Source organism: Bubalus kerabau, chromosome 10 (genome assembly GCF_029407905.1).
Source record: "Bubalus kerabau isolate K-KA32 ecotype Philippines breed swamp buffalo chromosome 10, PCC_UOA_SB_1v2, whole genome shotgun sequence".
In the NCBI taxonomy this organism is placed as follows: domain Eukaryota; kingdom Metazoa; phylum Chordata; class Mammalia; order Artiodactyla; family Bovidae; genus Bubalus; species Bubalus kerabau.
In genome coordinates, this window is record NC_073633.1 from 55693397 (window position 1) to 55719978 (window position 26582).

Here is a 26582-nt window from a genome sequence, read left to right on the forward strand (position 1 = left end):
AAACTGGAAATAGACCTGCCTTATGATCCAGCAATCCCACTGCTGGGCATACACACTGAGGAAACCAGAAGGGAAAGAGACACGTGTACCCCAATGTTCATCGCAGCACTGTTTATAATAGCCAGGACATGGAAGCAACCTAGATGTCCATCAGCAGATGAATGGATAAGAAAGCTGTGGTACATATACATAATGGAGTATTATTCAGCCATTAAAAAGAATACATTTGAATCAGTTCTAATGAGGTGGATGAAACTGGAGCCTATTATACAGAGTGAAGTAAGCCAGAAAGAAAAACACCAATACAGTATACTAACGCATATATATGGAATTTAGAAAGATGGTAACAATAACCCTGTGTACGAGACAGCAAAAGAGACACTGATGTATAGAACGGTCTTATGGACTCTGTGAGAGAGGGAGAGGGTGGGAAGATTTGGGAGAATGGCATTGAAACATGTATAATATCATGTATGAAACGAGTTGCCAGTCCAGGTTCGATGCACTATACTGGATGCTTGGGTCTGGTGCACTGGGACGACCCCGAGGGATGGAATGGGGAGGGAGGAGGGAGGAGGGTTCAGGATGGGGAACACATGTATACCTGTGGCGGATTCATTTTGATATTTGGCAAAACTAATACAGTTATGTAAAGTTTAAAAATAAAATAAAATAAAAAAAAAAGTTATATACCTATGATATAATCCATCCATTTCATTTCTACATATTTACCCAGAATAAAGGGAAACACATGTCCATACAATGACTGTACACAAATGCTGATAACAGTTTTTGTAATAATAAAGAAAAAAAGAAAAGAACCCTGAAAAAACTCCAATGTTCATCAACAGGTAAATGGACAAATTGATAAATCCCAACTGATATATGACTTCCCTGGTGGCTTAGATGGTAAAGCGTCTGCCTACAATGCAGGAGACCCCAGTTCAAACCCTGGGTTGGGAAGATCTCCTGGAGAAGGAAATGGCAACCCATTCCAGTATATTTGCCTGGAAAATCCCACAGAGGGATGAGCCTGGTAGGCTACAGTCCATGAGGTCACAAAGAGTTGGACACAACTGAGCGACTTCATTTGCAACTGATATATAGTGATGGGCTTCCTTTGTGGCTCAGCAGGTAAATAATCTTCCTGCAATGCAGGAGACCTGGGTTTGATCCCTGTGTTGGGAAGATCCCCTGGAGAAGGGAAAAGCTACCCACTCCAGTATTCTGGCCTGGAGAATTCAATGGATTGTATAGTCCATGGGGTCACAAAGAGTAAGACACAACTGATCGATTAAGGACCTCACTGTATCTATAGTGACAGGGGCTTCCCCTGTAGCTCAGTGGTAAAGAATCTGCCTGCAATGAAGGAATCACAGGAAATGCGGGTTCGATCCCTCGTTGGGAAGATCCCCTGGAGCAGGCTATGCAACCTACTCCAGTATTCTTGCCTGGAGAATCCCCATGGACAGAGGAACCCAGGGAGCTACAGTCCATATGGTTGCAAAGAGCTGGACATGACTGAAGCAACTCAGCACAAACAACGCAGTCTACAGAGACTGGTATCTTAGGGAGGGAAGGGGTGAGGAAGTAAAGTGAAGGAAAGGAACAGGAGAAAACTTTGGGGCATGATGGACATGTTCATTCGCTTGATTGTGGTGATGGTTTCACAAATGTTGACAATCAAAACTTAAATTGCACACTTTGAATATCTGCACTATTTTATATCAGCCATGCCATAGTAAAGTTGTTTAAAACTACATTAAGGTACCATTTGTTCCGTTCCCTGTTAGATTTTTAAAAATTAAAATATGACAGAACACACAGATGAGACTGTCCAGAAGGTAAGGAACTCTCTCTACAGAGAGCATGTGACACTAATTATCAACATGAAAACTATACCTCCTCTGACCTAAAGTGCTACTTCTAGGAACTCATCCTACGGAAGGAAGTAGTATGTCAATACACATAACAAATGTATTAGGATAAGACTTATTAAAGTGTTCCTTTTAGTAAATAGTTGGCAAGTAGTAGAAACACTTCTACGTCTATCAGTAGAGTTTAAAGCTAATTAAAATCAATTATGGTAAATTGCTGTAAGAACACATTATAGCTATAAAAAGCAGGAGGGAGTTTATTTTCTGAGAATGGAAAGATCCTGAGGATACACATTTGACCCCTGGACAACATGGGTTTGAACTGCTGACGTCCACTTACAGGTGAAGTATTTTCCAATAAATTTAAATACCTGTTTTTTCATTTTACAGATGAACACAAGTCAACTGTGTGGCAAAGTTTGTTTGATGAGAGACCACAGAATGTGGAACCACAAGAAGCAGAGTTAGAATCCTGATTCTATCAAAACTGCTTCAGCTTCCTGCCCTTGAGTGAGTCATTTTTCAATTCCTTCATTTTTGAGACAGATAGCAGCCCTTAGATTTTCAACTGGGGAGCAGGCACCCCTAATCCCTGCAATGTTCACAGCTCAATTATACTTTTAAAGGACAAGGTACAGAACATTATGCATATGTTACCAAGAGAAGAAAGGGAGGCTGGAAGAATGAATGTGAAGACTGGCCACAAAGGTGAAGATAATATTTGCAATATAACATGACATTTCTTTGCACAGTGAGGAAAAAAAGACAAGAAATTAAGAGGAGCAAAATGGTAAGAGACCAGGTATTTACAAGAGAGGATATCCAAATGGCCAATAAACATGAAAATGTGCTGAGCTTCATGTGTGATCGGAAAATCCAATGAAAACCACCACACTGCTGATTGGCTTTAAGTTTTAAAGGATAACAGCAAGTTTTGGTGAGGATGTGAAGTAACGAATTCTGCTACACGGCTGGTTGGACTGTAAGTTGGTGCAACCACTATGAAGACACTTTGGTAGTATCTACTGAAGTGAGGATATTCACACTCTGACTCAGCAATTCCATTCCTAAGTATATAACCCTCAGAAATGTGTGTACATGTTCACCAAGATAACATACACAATTATTCTCAGGGGCCTTAACTTCAACAGCCCCTGTAAATTCTGCACACTCAGTTTCAGTGCAAGAGTGGGGTCCCCACACCACCAGGCTATTCTCCAGTCCCAGCTGTGTGTCCTACCACTCAACTCAATTCTGACACAATCTATCCAGTGATAGTATCTAATTCCACAAGTTAAAGACTTGGTCCCACAAGATAGCCCTCTACATCATATGATACTTAGAAACCCACATTTGCTTCTGACCAACTGGCTATAAATTAGAGGTTCTGCAACCCCTTCCTTGGGTTCAATTAATAAACTTGCTCATAGAAATCAGGAAACCAGTTTACTCACTAGATGTCTGGTTTATTATCAAGGATATTAAAGGATGCAAATCAAGAACCAAGTGAATAGGTATACAGAGTGAGTCTTCAACAAAGTAGCTTCTGTGCTCATGGAACTTTAAAGCCTGCATGGTGGCATGTGGAAACTCTGGTTGCCTAACCTGGAAGCTCACCCCCCTTTGGTGTTTTTATGGAGGCTTCATTGCATAGGCACTGTTGAGTAACTTATTGGCCATTGGTGATTGATTCAATCTTCAACCCCTCTCCCCTCCCTGGAGGTCATGGAACAGGGGAGGTAGAAAGGAGACTGAAAATTCAAAAGCTCTAAATATATGATTTCTTGCCTGACAACTATTCCCTATTCTTAAGGTGCTTCCCAAATTCAACTCATTAACATAAAACCAGTTGTGGTAGAAGGGGTCTTGTTATGAATAACAAGGCACCGATTTTGCCTTTATGAAGCTACCACGAACAAGGGAACAAATATTAGAACAAAAAAACACACTGCCATTGCTCTTATTCCTCAGAAAATTCCAAGGGTTTGGAAAACAATGAGCTAGGAACCACAAATACCAAACACATATTTGTTATATATCACAATATCATAGCCTTAAACAGGAAACAACTCAAATATTCACCAAGAGTAGAATATATAAATTGTAGCATATTTACATAGTGGAATAGTATACCCAGCAATAAAAGTAAAAAACTATACCTATGTACAATATGATCTTAAATAAAATAAGCAAAGAAGCTCATTATAAAAAGATATATAACATACCCGTAAGCGTATGATGTTATCCAGTACCTCCATGAACACCAGGGCTTAGAGATGCACGTGTGCTCAGTCACTCATCATATCTGACTCTAAGTGACTCCATGGACTGTACCCTGTCAGGCTCCTCTGTCCGTGGAATTTTCCAGGCAAGAATACTGGAGTGGGTTGCTGCTTCCTTCTCCAGGGGATCTTCCCAACCCAGGGATCGAACTTGCATATCTTGCGTCTTCTGTACTGGCAGGTGGATTCTTTACCGCTAGTGCCACCTGAGAAGCCATGTGATATATACATAGGTGATAAAACTATAAGGCAAGAAGTGTTGACCAATTAGTTAGGATAGTAGCTACCTTGAGGGACAGGTCATGATGTGGAGGAGAGGACTGACTCATGTGGTGATGCAGGGTTCTATTTCTTGATCTGGATAGTAATTTCACAGTGTTTACTTTGTAATAACTTAGCACAGCCTTATACATTCTGCTCTTTTCTGCACGTCACAGCACTGTACAAGTGGTTAAGGTATACACTGAAAAATCCTACAGGCCACCCACCCTTTTCCTCTGCCATGTGGTTCCCATATCCTCTCTGATGTGGAACTTCTTTAATTCCTCTCCTAATATAGGAACATTTTCTACATGGATATACAGGTCATGTCCTGGTAGCTCATCTGGTAAAGAATCTGCCTGCAGTGAAGGAGACCCTGGTTTGATTTCTGGGTCTGGAAGATCCACTGAAGAATGGATAGGCTACCCACTCCAGTAATTTTGGGCTTCCGTGGTGGCTCAGCTGGTAAGGAATCTGCCTGTAATGTGGGAGACATTTGGGTTCGATCCCTGGGGTGGGAAGATCCCCAGGAGAAAGGAACAGCTACCCACACCAGTATTCTGGCCCAGAGAATTCCATGGACTGTATGGTCCATGGGGTTGCAAAGAGTCTGACAAGACTGAACAATTTTCACTTTCACTCACAGGTCATATCAAAATATTATTATTAAAAGCCTAGTATTGGTTCCTACCTTGATATTTGTCACCTGGGTTGTTTGCTCTTTTAATTAATAGATCTTAGAGATCCTGCCACATAAATATTCTCTTCTACAGCTGCATAGTTTTACACTGTATCTGTGTACCAGGGCTAGTCCTTTTCTGAAAGACATTTGATTTGTTTCTAATCTTTCTCTATTGCAAAGAATGCTACAGTGAGTATCTTTGTATACTAAATTTCACATGAGTGTGCATATATCTAGAGGATAAAGCCCCCCAAAAGTGAATTGCTGTAATGGAGAGTGTGCATTTGTAACTTTGATATTGTCAGCATAGAACCTATTTGCACTTCTACCAGCCATGTTTAAAAATGCCCATTTCCCCACTGCCTTGTCAGTAGTGTGTTACTCAACGTGGCAGTTTCTGCCAATTTGGTATATCAGCATTGAAGGAGTCCTTGGGCCTAGAAAAGAAAACAACAGTCTCAAAGGCCCTTGCTGAATCATCTAACTCTGGGGAAAACAAATCCGAACTTTAGGTCCACCCTGATACTCTGGGCCAGTTGCATCTACTTGGGACTTATCACCCCCTGCCCAAAACCTCCCACCCTACCCCATTCAACTACAAAGGCCACCTCAACTAAAGATTACCCAAAACGTCCCGCATGACTAACGTTTCCCTTATCACTTCCACAAACCTCCCTTTAAATATGAAGCCTCCCTGATCCCTCTCACGCTCAGCCTGGTCGTTAGGCCGAATGTCTCCCCTCCTTGCCTTAATAAAGGTAACTTACTTCCATCTCTCCTTCTTTTCTGCCTTGGCCCGAACTATATCTTACAAGCATAGTGTTATTTTCTCTCTTTAATTATGTGTAAAGTTGAGCCTTATCTTTCCATGTATTTTAGAGCATTTTTGTTTCCTTTTCTGCCAACTATTGTTCAAGGTTCATGTTCTTTGCACATTTTTCTTACGAGATTTATTCCTTTTCTTCTTGGTATCTAGGAGTTCTTGCCATATTGGAGAAATTAGCTCTTTACTCTTATTCTGTGAAATGAGTTGGAGCTATTTTTCCCCGTGTTGCTATTTGCTTTTTTTCTTTTCTTAGAGTGTATGTTTTGCTAATTGCAGATGCTCGCTGTCTCCTACTCTCCCTCCCTCAAAGTTATATACCTTCTCCTTATGGATTCTGACTTTTGAGTCACATTTATAGATATCTTCCCCACTCTAGACATATAAAGGAATTTACCATATGTTCTTCTAGTACATTTATGATTTCCCTTTTTAACATTTAAATCTTCAACCCACTTAGAATTTATCTTCGTCAATAAAGTGAGATGTGTATCCAACTTAATATTCTCCTAGATTATCACCTACTATCTTCTGTTTAGTCAATAATCCATTGTTAACTACTTCAGTTCAATTCAGTCACTCAGTCATGTCTGACTCTTTGCGACCCTATGGACTGCAGCATGCCAGGCCTCACTGTCCATAACTAACTCCTGGAGCTTGCACAAACTCATGTCCGTTGAGTTGGTGATGCCATCTAACCATCTTATCCTCTGTCATCCCCTTCTCCTCCTGCCTTCAATCTTTCCCAGCATCAGGGTCTTTTCCATTGAGTTGACTCTTCGCCTCAGGTAGCCAAACTATTGGAGTTTCAGCTTCAGCATCAGTCCTTTCAATGAACATTCAGGACTGATTTCCTTTAGGATTGACTCCTTGGATCTCCTTGCAGTCCAAGGGTCTCTCAAGAGTCTTCTCCAACACCACAGTTCAAAAGCATCAATTCTTTGGCACTCAGCTTTCTTTATGGTCTAACTCTCACATCCATACATGACTACTGGAAGAACTATAGCTTTGACTAGACGGACCTTTGTCAGCAAAGTTTTGCTTAATACTTTAAGCCTCCCAACAGTAAATTAAAGAATTTATTGTACAGAAGAGATTTTAAGTTATCCACATTCTATGCCCTCAAAGTGCCAAGAATACACAAGTATCTCTTCATCTCTAAGTGGAATGAAGGAAAATCACACAGATTCCCCTGTCAAGTATCAGGAAAGGTGTACCCTGAGTAATAGGCCAGCCTCCAAAGCCCTAAGAATGCCAAGTCAGTACTGTTTTCCAGGCTTCCAGATGAATCAACTGAGGTTCCACCTGCCTTTCACCAAAAGCTCACGGTTGAGAAATTCCACTAAATTCTTCACAAGATTATGGTAACCAAGAAGCTGGTTTACAATACCAAACAACTCATTCAATTCATTCTTGCAATGCCTTCCTTACCCCCAACACACCCCTCCTCCCACCCTCCCACTGAGTTATTCAAATCCATCAAAATATTATACAATGGCCAATCTCCATTGAAAATACAAGTAGTTAAAAAAGGTTGTGATGACATTATGAATACATTGTTCTCCCCATGAGCTTAATAACCATACCAGAGTCAGAAACAAAGCATATCAACAAGGTTAGGTGAAAAGATTGGAAAGGAATGCAAGAAAATAAACTGGAAAGAGGCCAGATAGCCCAGAGTTTATTCTCCAAAAATATTTTTACTTATCTCCCTCTCTCTTGTTTAACCAACAGTGTTGAGCACATCCTATGGGGCAAATCCATGCTATCCTCTACTTAGGTGTGGTTGGATCTTGTTTGGAGGACACGTCAACTAAGAGGTGGCTAAAGTGAAATGCCTTCTTTCATTTCTGTGGTGTAATGGAAATAGCAATGATCAGATCAGATCAGATCAGTTGCTCAGTCATGTCCGACTCTTTGCGACCCCATGAATCGCAGCACGCCAGGCCTCCCTGTCCATCACCAACTCCTGGAGTTCACTGAGACTCATGTCCATCGAGTCAGTGATGCCATCCAGCCATCTCATCCTCTGTCGTCCCCTTCTCCTCCTGCCCCCAATCCCTCCCAGCATCAGAGTCTTTTCCAATGAGTCAACTCTACGCATGAGGTGGCCAAAGAGTCCAAAACTTGGGTTTTGCTCTTTACTCAGTGAATGATGGAGAGCAAGTCACATAATCCTTGTCTGGTAAGAAATTGCTCAGTTCTGTCTGACTCTTTGCAGCCCCATGGACTGTACCCGCCAGGCTCTTCTGTCCTTGGAATTCTCCAGGTAAGAATAGTGGAGTGGGTTGCCATCCCCTTCTCCAAGGGACCTTCCCAACTCAGGGATTGAAACCAGGTCTCCTGTATTGCAGGCAGATTCTTTACCATCTGTGCTACATGGTAAGTGCTATGTAAGTGTAAGCTAATCCTTGGGTTTTGCTCTTTACTCTGTCAACTTAAAATATAGTCACATACTGAAGTAGAGACTATTTTATTTGTTGAAAAATCTTAGGACTTCAAGCCCAGCAGACAGCATCCCAAGTAGCAGTAGAGGAAGAAAGAGAAGGAGACAAGGCTATATATAAATCTGCAACAAAGGGGGCAGGTAGTCTAAACATCAATGATTATTGTTAAGTAAGGAAAACCAGATAGCAGGTTAAGGAATTTGGCGTTTCTTATGTATGGGAAGATGTAAGAGTCCAGGATTATTGAAGTCATTTCTTTCATATGCATCTCAGCTATGTAGGGCCAGCATCCTGCATTTTTACAGAGGTATTTTCTTTCTTGAATTGCCTTCAGTTCAGTTCAGTCGCTCAGTTGTGTCTGACTCTTTGCAACCCCATGGACTGCAGCATGCCAGGCCTCCCTGTCCACCACCAACTCCCGGAGTTCACTCAAACTCATGTCCATCGAGTCGGTGATGCCATCCAACCATCTCATCCTCTGTCATCCCCTTCTCCTGCCTTCAATCTTTCCCAGCATCAGGGTCTTTTCCAATGAGTCAGCTCTTTGCATCAGATGGCCGAAGTATTGGAGTTTCAGCTTTAGCATCAGTCCTTCCAATGAACATTCAGGACTGATTTCCTTTAGGATTGACTCCTTGGATCTCCCTGCAGTTCAAGAGACTCTCAAGAGTCTTCTCCAACACCGCAGTTCAAAAGCATCAATTTTTCTGTGCTCAGCTTTCTTTATAGTCCAACTCTCACATCCATACATGACTACTGGAAAAGCCATAGCCTTGACTAGACAGACCGTTGCTGGCAAAGTAATGTCTCTACTTTTTAATATGCTGTCTAGGTTAGTCAAAACTTTTCTTCAAGGAATAAGCGTCTTTTTATTTCATAGCCGCAATCACCATCTGCAGTGATTTTGGAGCCCAGAAAAATAAAGTCAGCCACTTTTTCCACTGTTTCTCCATCTATTTGCCATAAAGTGATGGGACCAGATGCCATGATCTTCGTTTTCTGAATGTTGAGCTTTAAGCCAACGTTTTCACTCTCCTCTTTCACTTTCATCAAGAGGCTCTTTAGTTCCTCTTCACTTTCTGCCATAAGGGTGCTGTCATCTGCATAGCTGAGGTTATTGATATTTCTCCTGGCAATCTTGATTCCAGCTTGTGCTTCCTCCAGCCCAGCGTTTCTCATGCTGTACTCTGCATATAAGTTAAATAAGCAGGGTGACAATATACAGCCTTGACGTACTCCTTTCCCTATTTGGAACCAGTCTGTTGTTCCATGTCCAGTTCTAACTGTTGCTTCCTGACCTGCATACAGATTTCTCAAGAGGCAGGTCAGGTGATCTGGTATTCCCATCTCTTTCAGAATTTTCCACAGTTTATTGTGATCCACATAGTCAAAGACTTTGGCATAGATGTTTTTTTCTGGAACTTGCCTTAGGGCTCTGTAATCACTGATGACTGTGACATCCTTAAATTCTGTAAGAAGTGACCTGCTTGTCAGGATGGCTCAGGAATTCGTGGCTGCTGCTTGCTGGCATGGCTCAGAAATTCACATTTGGAGGACGAGAATCACAGACAGCTGTGACATCCTTGTTTATTGATATGACAGGAGACATCTGACTTGATGAACATGAGTTTGAGCAAACACTGGGAGTTGGTGATGGACAGGGAATCCTGGCATGCTGCAGTCCATGGGGTCACAAAGAGTTAGACACAACTGAGCAACTGAACTGAATTGACCCCATTTCACAACTCACTGAATAACCAAGAATAAGGCAGTTAATCCTTTTCCAAACCCAAATTTCTTCTGTAACATCAAGTAAGATCTCTTTCATCTACAGCCACTATTGGATTGAGTTAAATAAGCTACTATGGAACAAAGGGGCTTTTCAAAACAGAGTTATGGGATTTAGACTGTGTAGATAGACAGGAAAAACAAGCCATATGCCCTAACCCAGTAATTCAATACAGAAGCTGCCAATCTTGGGAGGGTATGGAAGCCACAGCCAGGGCAGAGCTGGAATTGGAACCCTGACTTCCCAATACCAATCTCAGTGCTTTTTCCAAGCTGTCATGTTACAAGCCTTCAGCATGTTGACAGTGAGGGTGGAGCATGTCAGTCAGTCACACAGCTCGGGTGTGTCTCCACACCTGCGCTTGCCACTAACATACCTTGGAACAACAGCCTCACTCTCTCTGGGTCTTGGTTATCTTTTCACACAAAAGAGTTGGCCTGTATGCCCCTTTAGCAATGACATTCTAAGGAGTGAGCCAGGGCCAACACACACACACACACACACACACACACACACACCTGGACACAGAAAGGTCTTTGCAGTTCTATGAGTTCCCAACCCACCCTCATCTTCTAGGACTGCTCATTGCCTTAGATCAAGTCAAGTCCAAATACCTCTTTTCAACATGCAAAGCCCTACCATTACCAAACTGCCTTTCCCACCTGAACATAGCCTAGTGTGATCCTCATAGTCCCCATATGTTCCTGCCACTTCCTACAGCTGTGTTTTGATTTATTCGATTCTTGAATTGCCATCATTTCCACACTGTTTTCAAGACCCTGCCTCTCTTTAAGGTCGGAGATGATGGTAAGGATCCTGGTTCCCCTGACATACCACATGTGTGTGCCATGTCACCAGGGTGTGATGCTGTGGGGGAACTTGTCCATATTCTGTTCTTCTCACTTTGCCCATAGTGTTCAGAGATATGCCTCCAAGCACAAAGCAGGGGCTCCACTACAAACACTTTCTGCTTTTGAGTTTGAATTTTTTTATGTGTACTTGGGGGAAAAAGGATCCAGAGAAGGGATGGGATTGGCCTAACATCACATGACCGATCAAGGACACATCCAAGATAGTCAAGCTGGAAAGGAAGCCTGGATCCCCTGACTTCTAACCAACAAGCTTGATTTGTTTTTGCCCCCTATTGATGAGTTGAATAATTTAGCATTTAAAATATGTGCATGGATATTTATTAGGGTTCCATTTCTAAGAGTAAAAAAGTCAAAGCCATCAAAATAAGAATAATTATGGTACCAGTAGACAATAAAAGCTTATGAAGTCATTAAAACATTTTAATAGAGTTATCTGGAATCTTTAAAAAAAATTATTTAAAAAGTGATTTATTTTTAATCTTTTGTCTACTCTGCATGGCAACTGGGGTTTTAGTTCCCCAAGGGATAACAACCATGTCCCTTGCATTGGGAGTGCAGAGTCTTAACCACTGGGCCACCAGAGAAGTTTCTAAAAAGGATTTGGAGCATAGAAAACATGAGATAGCATGCAAAATTAACCAGGATGGGTTGTCAATGAAAACAAGTATGGGGGAATGTGTGAAATAATTCATCTGCATAAAAAAGAAAGCATACACATTTACAAACAGGTCTGCAGGCACACACCAAACACCAGTATTGGAAACCAACCTAAACTATTATCAGAGCTTTACTGCACTGGGAGAAGTACATGGCAATTTTTGCCATTTTTTGTACTTGTGTAGAAGGAAATGGAAACTCCAGTATTCTTGCCTGGAGAATCCCAGTGACAGAGGAGCCTGGTGGGTTGCTGTCTATGTATGGGGTCGGACAGGGTCAGACTCGACTGAAGCAACTTAGCAGCAGCAGCAGCAGCAATATGCATATGTGTTTTATAATGAAATGCACTATCTTCATAGTCAGAAAAAATAAGGATCCATCCATTTGGAAAGTTAAAATGCAAAAAATCTTAAAACTTATATGGAGACACAAAAGACCCTGAATAGGCAAAGCAATTTTTAGAAAACTATAACTAGAGGAATCATACTTTGACTTCAGATTACATGACAAAGCAACAGTCATCAAAACAGTATGACACTGGCATAAAAACAGAAATATAGATCAATGGAACAGAAAAGAAAGTCCAGAAATAAACCCACACACCTATGGTCCATTAATCTAGGAAAAAGAAGGCAACACTATACAATGGAAGAAAGATAATCTCTTCAATAAATGTAAAACTGGACAGTTCCATGAAAAAATTAATGAAATTAGAACATTCTCTTAACACCATACACAAAAATAAACTGACCATGCATTAAAGACCTAAATAGAAGACTGGATACTATAAAATGGATAATATGTTTTCTTAGAGGAAAACATAGGCAGAATACTCTGATATAAATCACAGAAAAATCTTTTGATCCATAAAAGCAAAAATAAACAAATGGGGCCCAATTAAAATCAAAAGCTTTTGAACAGCAAAGGAAACCATAAAACAAAACAGAAAACTCACAGAATGGGAGAAAATATTTTGAAACAATCTGACTGACAAAAAATTAATCTCCAAAATATACAAACAGCTCATGCAGCTCAATACTAAAAATAAGGGGAAAAACCCAATCCAAAAGCCAGGCAGAAGACCTAAATAGACATTTCTCTAAAGAAGACATACAGATGGCCAACAGACACATATAAATTGCTCAACATTAGAGAAATGCCAATCAAAGCTACAATGAAAAAAAAAAAGACAGCTACAATGAAGTATCACATCAGTGAGAATGGTCATCATCAAAAAGTCTACAAATAATAAATACTGAAGAGAGAAATGTGTGGAGAAAAGGGAACCCTCCTACACTGTTTGTGGAAAAGTAGATTGGTACAGATACTGTGGAGAACAGTGTGGAGGGTCCTTAAGAAGACTAAAAATAAAGCTATCACATAGATCCAGCAATCCCACTCCTCAGCATATATCTGGATAAAACCATGGCTAAAAAGGATATGTGCACCCCAATCTTCACAGAAGCATCATTGACAAAAGACAAGGAAATAAACTAAATGTCTATCCATGAATTAATGGATAAAGATGTGGTACCTATATAATGGAATATTACTTATTGAAAAGAATGAAATAATGCCATTTGCACCAACGTAAATGGACCTGGAGATTATTACACTAAATGAAGTAAGTCAGACAAAGACAAATATCATAATATCACTTATGTGCAGAATTTTTTAAAAAGCTATAAATGAACTTATTTACAAAATGAAAACAGACTCACAGACTTTGAAGGAAATAACAGTTACAGGGAAGAGGGGATAAACTGGGAGTTTGCGACTGACACCTATACATGTCTACATTTAAAATACATAACCAACACAGACCTACTGTGTAGCACAGCAACTCTGCTCAATATTCTGTAATAACCTAAGTGGGAAAAGAATAGATACTTGCATAAGTATAATTGAATCACTTTACGGTACACCTGAAACTAATACAACATTTTTAATCATCTATACTCCAATATAAAATAAAAATTTTTAAAGAGAAAATATAAAATGTAAAAAGAGAGAGAATTCTTTGATAGGTGTACATCCCACCCAGTAGAGGAAATGACAGAGAGAATGCAAACAGGTGAGTGGCTCAGCATCGAGACTGTCACAATTACTCTACTAGGTGAACTCAGACCTGACAGCTTAATTGCTCCCCTGGTTTAAAAGCTTCCGCATTAAGCCCTTAGCAACTGTGTCAGACGATCAAAGCCATTCTTTAGTGATGGAACCTGAGGACAGTGAGGAGGAGAGGGCCACAAATTTCCTATGTGGCCCCTGGATAGTCTGTGTCCCTCCACACTATTTCTAACAGATGAATTTGCTTTCTGCTCCTCTCACTCCTGAGGATGCTTTCTTGGTTATGGTAGGAATTATTAACACAAGGAACTGACCCAACACTTGAGGCTTACTTAGTTCTCTCACTGATTGCAAAAGAAAGGGCCAGTTACCTTCTCTTCCTGAACCAGTTTCCTCTTTTACGAAATGATACTAACTCTGCTTAGCCCCTGAGATTTTCTCGTCATGTTATTTATAATATGTGCAAAAGGATTCATCTCCAAAATATACAAACAGCTCATGCCGCTCAATACCAAAAAAACACATAATCCAATGAAAAAAAAAAAATGGGCAGGAGACCTAAATATACATTTCTTCAAAGAAGACATTCAGATGGCCAACAATCACATCAAAAGATACTCAACATCACTAATTATTAGAGAATGCAAATCAAAACTGCAATGAGGTATCACCTCATACCACTCAGAAAGGCCATAATCAAAAATTCTACAAATAATAAATCCTAAAGAGGGTGTGAAGAAAAGGAAACCTCTTGCACTGTTGGTGGGAATGTAAATTGATACAGCCTCTGTGGAGAACATTATGGAGGTTCTTTAAATATTTTAAAATAGAATTAACATATGACCCAGCAATCCCACTACTGGCCATATAACCTGAGAAAACCATAATTCAAAATGACACATGTACCCCAATGTTTATTGCAGCACTGTTTACAATAGCCAGGACATGGAAACAACTTAAAGGTCCAATGGCAGATGAATGGATAAAGAAGATGTGGTGCATACATATGATGGAATATTAGTCATAAAAAGGAACAGAATTGGGTCATTTGTAGAGATGTGGATGGACACAGAGTATGCCATACAGAGTGAAGTAAGTCAAAAAGAAAAACAAATATCGTATATTAATGCATACATGTGAAATCTAGAAAAATGGTACAGATGAACCTATATGCAGGGTAGGAATAGAAATGCAGACATAGAAAATAGACATGTGGACATGGGTTGAGGGAGGGGAGGGCGGACAAATTGGGAGATTAGGACTCAAATATATACACTATCATGTGTAAAGTAGATAGCTAGTGGGAACTGCTAGGGAGCTCAGCTAGGTGCTCTGAAGTGACTTAGGTGGGTCAGGTGGGAGGGAGGCTCAAGAGGGATGGGATATATGGATATCTGAATATATATAGCTGATTCACTTTGTTATACAGCAGAAACACAACACTGCAAAGCAATTATGCTCCAATTTTTAAAAATCTAAAAGGAAAAAGAAGCTGGCTTCTGGTTCAAGATGGCAGAGTAGAAGGATGTGTGCTCATCTCTGTGAGAGCACCAAAATCACAACTAGCTGTCAAACAACCATCGATGGGAGGACACTGGACCCCACCAAACAAAGATACCCCAGGGCCAAAGGCAAAAAAGAGGCCACAACAAGACAGAAGGAGGGGCATAAGCATGATACCCGCTGTGTGAGTTACCCACAAACTGGAGGACAATAGTACCAAAGTAATTCTTTCTCTGTTGTGAAGGTTTTGAGCCCCAGGTCAGGCATCCTAGCCTGGGGATCTAACCTTGAAGGCCAGCAGGATTTAACTATAGTCAACCAAGCCCAGGAAGCACAGAGTCCTAGGCAGGATAAACCCAAGCAGGAACGCACCAAGACACACTAGTAAAACCAAACTGGCAAAAATTAAAGACAAAGGTAAAATATTAAAATATGGCAAAACCAGTACAATATTGTAAAGTTAAAAAAAAAAAAAGTTTCACAAATCAAAAAAAAAAAGCAACAAGGGAAAAACAAACAACATAGAAGGGAACTCCCATCAGGTTATCAGCTGATTTTTCAACAGAAACTCTACAAGCCAGAAGGGAATGGCATGATATATTTAAAGTGAGACCTATAATCTCACTGTAGGTGAGAAGACTCTACAGCCAAGAATATGCTACCCCGCAAGATTCTCCTTCAGATTTGATGGAGAAATCAAAAGCTTTTGAGACAAGCAAAAGTTAAGAGAATTCAGCACCACCAAACCAGCTTTACAACAAATGCTAAAGGAATTTCTCTAGGCAGGAAGCACAACAGAAGGAAAAGACCCACAGAAAATAAACCCAAATTTTCTTAATTGTTTTATTAAGAAAATGGTAATAGGATCATACATATCAATAATTACCTTAAATATAAATGAATTAAATGCACCAACCAAAAGACATAGACTGGCTGGGCATGTATGTACTTTGACTTACCACATCACTCTGCTTGACTCTCCAAATTGTATGTAATTATTTTATATTGTAGGTTAATCATGTTCCCATTATGGCTTGCAATTGTAATTATCTTTTTTTTTTTTTTTTAAATCTGGCTCCTGATTGTGAAAACTGATAAACATCTTTTACTGTTGTGATTATGTAACTATTATTCACTTAATACTATTGTACCATGATCTGTCAACAGAAAACTAGACTTCTGTATCACAAAAACTACCATTTAGTAGAAAACTCTGTAATCACTTTTTAAAATCCAGATGCATATTAGAATTATCTTGGAATTTTTTGGAAAATACAAATGCCCAGGTATTGCTTTTTTCCTCCAAAGCTCCAGATGTGTTTCTAATGATCAGCCATGTTTAAAAACAACTGGACTATATGATGATCTTTAATCTAGTTTTTTCATTTTTTCTATTTCATAGTCAGTGCTCTCATTTCATTTGGTTTATGTTTTCCAATTTCACCATCTCTTTTTTTTTCTCATATTTTCTTACACCTTTATCAACTGTAGTAGAAAAGCTTTTGTGCATGTGTGTGTGTGTGTGTATATATATATAGTATGTATAATGTATATTTTAGAAAACTTGTAGAATTTTTGCCTAACTAAAAATTTGACATTTTAGTTCCACTTGTCTGACTCAGTATGAATAGAACGTTAGATTTCTAATTTTAAATAAATAGATATGCAACAAGCAACAAAGGTTTACTGTATAGCACAGGGAACTATAGTCAATATTATAATAACCTGTAGTGGAAAATAATCTGAAAAATAATATATGTGTATATTATAACTGAATCACCTTGCTGTACACCTGAAACATTGTATGTCAACAATACCTCAATAAAATACATATATTAAGGAAAAAAAAACACAAAAATTAAAAGAAGCTTATACGGATTAATGTTAATGGAATAAGTTTGTTTTTTAAGACTTTGTACAAACCTAAAAAAAATAAGGAACCCCTGTGCTATCCACTTGAAAGAAATGTAACATTTTAAGTCAATTGTACTTCAATAAATAAACTTTTTAAGTGCAAAAAAAAAAAAGTTACGTCCAAGGTCCTTTTTGGGTGGGGATATAAATGACATGCTTTTATGTGCTAGAGGATTTCTCTATAGACTCAAACTTAGGCGGTGTGAGGGAAACATGGTTGACATGAGCAAAGAAGCCTTTTTCATTTTAGTGCCATTTTGTTCTGTCTGAATTTTATCTTGTACTACCTTTCATACAATTTAAATTAAAATAGATAACGTTATCTACCTCATGAGCTAATTAAAAAGACTAAATGAAGCTGTCTGTATACAACTTTTCTGTAAAGTTCGACTCACCAATGTCAATTTTATTCTTCTTAAGAGAAGCAAATATTTATTGGATTCTAGTCTAAAAGTAAGAATCACCTGAATTAGAACTTTCATCATTAATATTCTTCATGGTTTGAGACAGGAGACCAGTCACCATCTTAGGGTGTTGTGTGGGCCACCAAGGGTTGGCCCATCTCCCCCCACATCCCCACCCCCCCCACCACCGAGGTCACCACCCTGAGGCCATATCACCATCTAACCAGGCTCCCTGCTCCCTCTCTCCTAGCTCTTCTCCTCACAGCGGTTACAGAAAAAGAGCTCAAACTCAAGCAGTCACTGCTCTGCTCATGACCTTCTAATGGCTCCCACATCAGCCAAAATCAAATTCCTTACAAAGGTCTGACATCATCCTGCTGCCCCTTCCACGTTTCAAACCACTTTTTCCACTCCTTCAAGCATGGTTCCAGCCATGGGTCTCTTGGCTGCTCCTGGCCCACCGACACCTCCTTTCCTCAGAGCCTCTGTTCTTACTCATACTCCACTATCTGTACCCATGTCCCTGGTTACCTGCATGGCTCACTCCTACAACTCAGGACTCAAATGTCACCTTCCCAGGGCAACCTTCACTGATCCCCCACTTCCATATTATATCCCTTCACACACACACACATGGCCCACTCCCCTTTCCTGGTTTATTTACCTCCCTAACACTTACCACCATGTTTTTTATACTTTTCATTATTGCCTCTCTCCCCTTACTGCACAGTTCACTCCATGAAGCAAGGAAAGTCGTCCCCAGTCCTTAGAACAGTATGTCACACACAGAAAAGAAAAAGTAAAAATGTTAGTCACTCATTCCTGTCCTACTCTTTGCGATCCCGTGGACTATAGCCTGACATGCTCGTCTGTCCATGAAATTCTTCAGGCAAGAATCCTGGAGTGGGTTGCCATTCCCTTCTCCTGGGGATCTTCCCAACTCAGGGATCAAACACTGGTCTCCTGTACTGCAGGCAGATTCTTTACCCCTGAGCCATCAGGGAAGTCATGACACATAGAAATTGCTTGATAAACCTTGTTTTACCTAATTCTGGCCATGGGGAGAGTAAGTAATGAATTAAGCTACCGGTCAGAAGACAAGACAAGAACTCAAGTAGGTAGTTTGGACACCCTCTTTGGCGGGGGGAGGGTCTTTTTAAAATTGGCAGGGGGTGTTACATGATGAAAGCAGGAAGAAAACCATCTCAATGAGATAATAGAACTGTTCACTTAATTGGTAAGAGTTTAAGGTTAGACATGAGTCGTGCAGTTGCTCAAGGTCATAAAGGGCTTCCTGACAATATTCAGAGTACAGTCTCCCAGGATGGAAATGAGGAAACATTCCTGCAACAAGTAAACACAGAATCAACACAGTCATTAGGATAAATACAGATACTGTGTGCTGATTCATTGTGAGGTATGGCAGAAACCAACGCAGTATTGTAAAGCAGTTATCTTCCAATAAAAAAAAGTAAACAAAAGTACTAATTGATAAAACAGGCAAGGTTAAACATTTACTCTGTGCTCACAGTAAATGTATTAGCAGATCATAGATCGGGAAATACTGGGGCATTTCCTGGATCAAGTCAGATTAGAAGCAACAATTACTTCTCTTTTGATCACTTCACCAGGGTGGTTTCCTCTAGTGTCAGGGTTGCTGTCAGTTTTACAGCTGTGCGCACCCAGCTAGTAGCTCAGGCATGTGATTTTATTGCCCTGATCACAAAATGAAGTTCCTGAGAAATGAACAATGGAAAGACCTCTAAGAGTCAATGAGTCTTCTTGGGACGGTATAGTCAGTCACAAACAGGCAGGACCCCTACTCTTGAGAGTCATGAGGAAACCAGAGGGGTCTCCAGAACTTGAATGTGAGATAAGACCATCAGATATTCCAAAAACCCAAGCAAAGAAGCTGCACTTCCTTTAACACACCTGTGCAAATCACCTGTGGTCACCCAGGCCACTGTGGGAATGTTCTTTGTATTTCATGAGGTCGGATCTTGTATAATAAGAGGGGTGATCTCATTCTTGGAGAAGAGTCATTTCATTCTGCTATGAGCAAAGCTCTACTCCTCTTGCCACCTATTTCCAACCTTCTCTTCAGCCTCTTTATTTCCTGCCTTTCCCTCTCTGTTAGATCCCAGTTGTATTTCTCTCCCAATTCCCAGTGACTATCACACAGTACATGACACCTTTGAGTTGGAGGGTCTTAGTAGGAAAAAAAAAAAAAAGGAGGGGAGAAAGTGGTCTCTTTATTCTGGATATCATTCATACCTAAAAGCCTGAGCAAGTCAGTGATCAGTTCATTTCTTATTGGAGAACCAAGTAAGAAAGGTGATGCAAAGATATGAAATGGTCAAGACATAATGTAGAACTGGAATGTGTCTAATACAAAAATGTATGCCAGAACATCTCATGTCTTTAAGAGGGTTACAGATTCAATTCTAAATTTTCTACCTGGAAAAAAGGACTATCAGTAACATAAGCCCTAGGGTCTATACGATTCAAAAATAAAATGATTTGAGAAACACATACCAGACATGATACCAATGGGAGAAAAAAATTTACAATGTAATGAACAATGTCTTATTACATTTAGAATGTTCTAAATGAGTTTCATGAACTACTTAGAAAGTGAAAGTGAAGTCGCTCAGTTGTGTCCAACTCTTTGTGACCCCATGGACTGTAGCCCACCAGGCTCCTCCATCCATGGAATTTTCTAGGCAACAGTACTGGAGTGGGTTGCCATTTCCTTCTCCAGGGGATCTTTCCAACCCAGGGATCAAACCTGGGTCTCCCGCATGGCAGGCAGACACTTTACCATCTGAGCCACCAGGGAATCCAAGCCCTCAAGAAAAACCATGGCACCTCTCCTCAGAGCCCTTTACTGACAGCAACTCTAGGGAAGTCCGGGTTTGGAGAATCAGCCCATCTGACAGCCTGTCACACACTAGCAGCACATACATGGCTCTGGTGTAGCTGGGACTGTTTTGTGATTGCTATTGCTATTGTTTAAGTTAATCCCCTTAGCAGGGATGTGTGTGTCTCAACTCTCCTCCCACTTTTGCATTTATTCCAGTCATTTTGTCTATTTATGTTACACAACTGGCCTCTGAAGACATTGTGTTGGAGACAGTCATTCATCTACTCCCTTAGGTATGTCAGTATCTCTTACTGCCTGATAGTGTTCTCTGCAAGTAAGCAAATAACATCCTACCTCAGAAAGCTTAAATCCTAGTACAAAGGAATGGGCATGTGGTATCAGATAGGCAAGTGTTATAGAAAATAACAAAGCAAGAGAAAGGAAGGGCTGGAGGGAGAATGAATCTAGGGAATAGTTAGGGAAGGTCTCACTGAGGAGGTCACATTTGAATCATGACCTGCAAGAAGTGATTAAACTATGTGAATGGCTGGGGGAACAGCAAGTACAGTGGCCCTGAGGTAGGGAAAAGAAAGTGAAAGTCATTCAGTCATTTAACTCTTTGCAACCCCATGGACTATACAGTCCATGGAATTCTCCAGGCCAGAATACTGGAGTGGGTAGCCTTTCCCTTCTCCAGGGATCAAACCCAGATCTCCCTCATTGCAGGTGGATTCTTTACCAGCTGAGCCACCAGGGAAGACCCTGAGGTAGGTAGAGGATTGCCTAGTAGGACAAACAGAATACAAGCTAATGTGGCTACAGTAACAAGTCCAGGTGAGCCAAGGAGCCCGTGAGAGAGAAGGAATGGTAGGAGGGCAGGGCAGGCAACGTAGGACCTGGTAGATCACCATAGGTACTTCAGAAAAAGTCACTGGAGGGTTTTGAGTGAAAAAATGACATCACCTAACTTAAGTATTAGAAGGACAGCTCTATATAGTGGATGCAGCAGAAGCTCATCTAATGACCATTGCATTCATCCACTGATTTAGAGAAACAGTAACTTATGCCATGGCATAAATCCTTTTGAAGGAGGTTGCCACTATTGCCATTAACCCTATCACAGTTTGGCCTCAGGCCAAACTACAGGGAGGGAACACAGCCACACCCACTAGCAGAAAATTGGATTAAAGACTTACTGAGCATGGCCATGCCACCAAACCAAGACCCTGTATGAAAAGGCAGAAAGACAGGACACTGAAAGGTGAATCTCCCAGGTCAGTTGGTGTCCAATATGACACTGGAGACAGTAGAGAAACTGCTCCAGAAGGAATGAAGAGGCTGAGCCAAAGCAGAAACACCACCCAGCTGTGGATGTGCCTGGTGGTGAAAGTCCGATGCTGTAAAGAACAACATTGCATAGGAACCTAGAATGTTAGGTCCATGAGTCAAGGTAAATTGGAAGTGGTCAAACAGGAGATGGCAAGAGTGAACATCAACATTTTAGCAATCAGTGAGCTAAAATGGACTGGAATGGGCGAATTTAACTCAGATGACCATTATATCTACTACTGTGGGCAAGAATCCCTTAGAAGAAATGGAGTAGCCCTCATAGTCAACAAGAGTCTGAAATGTAGTACTTGGGTATAATCTCAAAAATGATAGAATGATCTCAGTTCGTTTCTAAGGCAAACCATTCTATGCCCCAACCACTAATGGTGAAGATGATGATCAGTTCTATGAAGACCTACAAGACCTTTTTGAACTAACACCAAAAAAAAAAAAAAAAAAAGATGTCCTTCTCATCATAGGGGACTGGAATGCAAAAGTAGGAAGTCAAGAGAAAACTGGAGTAACAGGCAAGTTTGGCCTTGCAAAATGAAGCAGGGCAAAGGCTAACAGTCTGCCAAGAGAATGCACTGGTCATAGCAAACACCCTCTTCCAACAACACAAGAGAAGACTCTACACATGGACATCACCAGACAGTCAATACCAAAATCAGACTGATTATAATTTTTGCAGCCCAAGATGGAGAAGCTTTATACCGTCAGCAAAAACAAGATGAGGAGCTGACTGTGGCTCAGATCATGAACTCCTTATTGCAAAATTCAGACTTAAATTGAAGAAAGTAGGGAAAACCACTAGACCATTCAGGTATGACCTAAATCAAATCCCTTATGATTATACAATGGAAGTAACAAGTAGATTCAAAGGATTAGATATGATAGAGTACCTGAAGAACTATGGATGGAGGTTCATAACATTATATAGGAGGCAGTGATCCAAATGATCTCCAAAAAAAAGAAATGGAAAAGGGCAAAATGATTGTCTGAGGAGGTCTTACAAATAGCCAAGAGAAGAAAAAGGCAAAGGAAAAAAGGAAAGATAAACCAATCTGAATGCAGAGCTCCAGAGAACAGCAAGGAGAGATAAGAAAGCCTTTCTAAGTGAACAATGCAAAGAAATAGAAGACAATAGAATGGGAAAGACTAGAGATCTCTTCAAGAAAATTAGAGATACCAAGGGAACATTTCATGCAAAGATGAGCACGATAAAGGGCAGAAATGGTATGGACCTAACAGGAGCAGAAGATGGTTAAGGAGAGGTGGTTAAGAATACACAGAAGAAGGTCTTAATAACCGGAATCACCAAGATGGTGTGATCACTCACTTCGAGTCAGACATCCTGGAGAGTGAAGTTAAGTGGGCCTTAGGAAGCAACACTACGAACAAAGCTAGTGGAGGTGATGGAATTCCAGCAGAGCTATTTCAAATCCTAAAAGATGATGGTATTTCAAATCCTAAAAAATGCGGCACTCAATATCCCAGCAAATTTGGAAAACTCAGCAGTGGCCACAGGACTGGAAAAGGTCAGTTGCATTTCAATCCCAAAGAAGGGTAATGCCAAGGAATGCTCAAACTACAGCACAATCATACTCATTTCACATGCTAGCAAGGTAATGCTGAAAAACCTTCAAGTTAGGCTTCAACTGTATGTGAACCAAGAAATTCCAGATGTACAAGCTGGATTTAGAAAAGTCAGAGGAACCAGAGATCAAATTGCCAACATCCGCTGGATCACAGAAAAAGCAAGAGAATTCCAGAAAAACATCTACTTCTGCTTCATTAACTATGCTAAAGCCTTTGATTGTGTGGATCACGACAAAGTGTGGAAAATTCTTAAAGAGATGGGACTAGCAGATCACCTTACCTGCCTCCTGAGAAATCTATATACAGGACAAGAAGCAACAATTAGAACCAGACATAGAACAATGGACTGGTTCTAAATTGGGAAAGGAGTATGTCAAGGCTGTATGTATATGTATATATGTATGTGTATAGATAGATAGATAGATAGATAGATCTTTAAATAGAAGGAAAAGAGACCAAACATTTTATAGAAAAGTCACAGAGAAAAATAAATTGATATAAAATGATATAAAAATGACACTTAAATATGTGAAACCTATAAGCAGAAACCTGAGAAACTGTATGCAGGTCAAGAAGAAACAGTTAGAACTGAACATGGAACAACAAACTGGTTCCAAATCAGGAAAGGTATACATCAAGGCTGTATGTGGTCACCCTGCTTATTTAACTTATATGCAGAGTACATCACACAAAATGCCAGGCTGGATGAAGCACAAGCTGGAATCAAGATTGCCAGGAGAAATATCAGTAACGCCAGAAATGTAGAATACACCACCCTAACGTCAGAAAGTGAAGAGAAACTAAAGAGCGTCTTGATAAATCTGAAAGAGGAGAGTAAAAAAGTTGGCTTAAAACTCAACATTCAAAAAACTAAGATCATGGCATCCGGTCCCAATACTTCATGTCAAATAGATGGGGAAACAATGGAAATAGTGACAAACTTTCTTTTCTTGGGTTCCAAAATCACTATGGACAGTGACTGCAGCCATGAAATTAAAAGACGCTTGCTCCTTGGAAAAAAAGCTATGACAAACCTAGACAGTCTATTAAAAAGCTTTTAATTTTGCTGACAAAGGTCTACATAGTTAAAGCTATGGTTTTTCCAGTAGTCACGTACTGATGTGAGAACTGGACAATAAAAAAAAAGGCTGAGCACTGAAAAATTGATGTCTTTGAACTGTGGTGTTGGAGAAGACTCTTGAGAGGCCCTTGGATAGCAAGGAGATCAAAACAGTCAATCCTAAAGGATACCAACCCTAAATATTCTTGGAAGGACTGATGCTGAAGCTGAAGCTCCAATATTTGGCCACTTGATGTGAAGATCCAACTCATTGGAAAAGACCCTGATGCTGGGAAAGATTGAGGGCAGGAGGAGAAGTGGGCGACAAGGGATGAGATGGTTGGATGGCATCACCAACTCAATGGATATGAGTTTGAGCAAACTCTGGGAAATAGAGAAGGACAGGGAAGCCTGGCATGCAGTCAGATATGACTGAGCGACTGAACAAACCATCTATTCAAGAAGTTCCTCATAGGTAGAGTTTCTTGCAGACTTTGTGGCAAAGAGCAGACATGTTGCTAGCTCAGGACAAGCCATGATATTTAATCAACAGCAGGGCTGAGAGTACAAACTTCAGAGAGCAACTGAGATGGGTACAGGAGGAGACAGCTGCTCTTCCCCTCCCATAGGAGAACTAACAGAGCCTTTAGAAAACAATCTGCTGCTGCTACTGCTGCTAAGTCACTTCAGTCGTGTCCAACTCTGTGCGACCCCATAGACGGCAGCCCACCAGGCTCCACCATCCCTGGGATTCTCCAGGCAAGACTACTGGAGTGGGTTGCCATTTCCTTCTCCAATGCAGGAAAGTGAAAAGTGAAAAGGAAGTCGCTTAGTTGTGTCTGACTCTTCATGACCCCATGGACTGTAGCCCACCAGGCTCCTCCGTCCATGGGATTTTCCAGGCAAGAGTACTGGAGTGGGGTGCCATTGCCTTCTCCAAGAAGTCAATCTAAGTCAACACAAACAGGAGTGACTAATACCCACTGGAGCTGGGCTACAACTGTTGGCTGGAAACTCCAAACAGCAGGTGCAACAAAACTTTTATCAACTTCCTCCTGAGAACAAGGTGCCCAGGGAACATGGAGGTCTGAGCAAAGCTACTTCCTGGTGAATCTAGACTGGGAGGTAAATGAAATCTAATGCTGCCTTCCTGGGATCATAATAATCAGTTAAAACATGATTAAAAGTGAAGGCTTTTGAAGGAAAGTTATTGTCTGCAGAACAATAGCCCTTTCTTCTGGTCTGTAAGGGTTTCTACGTGTTCTAGCAGTTCGGGCACCTGAGAAGGAAGAGCCCTGCCCCCGCCACCCCCCTCACCACACACAAATGGCCCAAGCCTCTGTGAGGCACCTGAGGACAATGGACCAGCACTCTGGGTGCCCCAAGGCTGCACCTCGTAGCAGGGAACCTCAAGCAAGTTGTCTCTCTGAGGTACAGTGTCATCTCCAAATGGGGAGTTTCATGAGGATTTGATGAGATTATAAATAAGAGGAACAGAGCACAGTTCATCATGGGAATTCATTCAAATCACAGGCTCCCTTGGCCTTCCCCTGATCTACATTGACCAAGAAGGGGCCCCAAGCAGGGCCCCCAGCACCTCTGACTGCTTTTCCACGTGACCTGCATTTCCCAAGTGCTGGCTAGAGAAGTCTGAAGCTCCCCAGTCTGTGTGTAAGGCCAGGGAAACCCACCAAGACCTGATGGGTTTGTTGCTAAGGAAGACCAAGCAGATTCTTGGTAAGTTTCTGCTTGACCCCCTACCTATCACCCCCACGCCCAGCCCACACACTGCCCTTGCCCAGCACATGCACAACCGAGGAGACGGCCCTGGGCAAGCCTCCCTGAGGAAGGTTGGGGCAGCTCCACACCAACAGCACTGCAAGGCCTAAACACTCAGCACAAGTATTTCTGTCCCTCTACCAAATACAGAACATGCAAGGTTGCCTAAGAGGTTTCGAGAAAGATAAACAGGAGCCCCTTCAAGGAAAAGGAGAGTTTTTCTGGGTGTTACAGAGGTCAGCAAAGTCCCCTCAAGGTCTCATGTAGAAGACCAAAGAGGGAGGGCTCAGGCCACAGCACCTGGACACAGGATCCCCACCCTCTGCAGCCCCTACCTGTGTGGCTCTTGGCCTCACTCACAGCCACCTCCC

At 41.0% G+C, this 26582-nt stretch overlaps 1 protein-coding gene across 7 annotated transcripts in view; it reads right to left on the minus strand.

Moving 5' to 3' along the window:
- GCNT3 (glucosaminyl (N-acetyl) transferase 3, mucin type) overlaps positions 1-26582 on the minus strand; it is a 145992-nt gene that overhangs the window by 111643 nt on the left and 7767 nt on the right. The window contains exon 2 of one of the 7 annotated variants that reach the window (XM_055537780.1): positions 4103-4365. The exons of the other annotated variants lie outside the window; for them this stretch is intronic. The gene's annotated coding sequence lies outside the window, so the exon portion shown is untranslated. The remainder of the gene's footprint in view (positions 1-4102; positions 4366-26582) is intronic. 7 annotated transcript variants of the gene reach the window in all.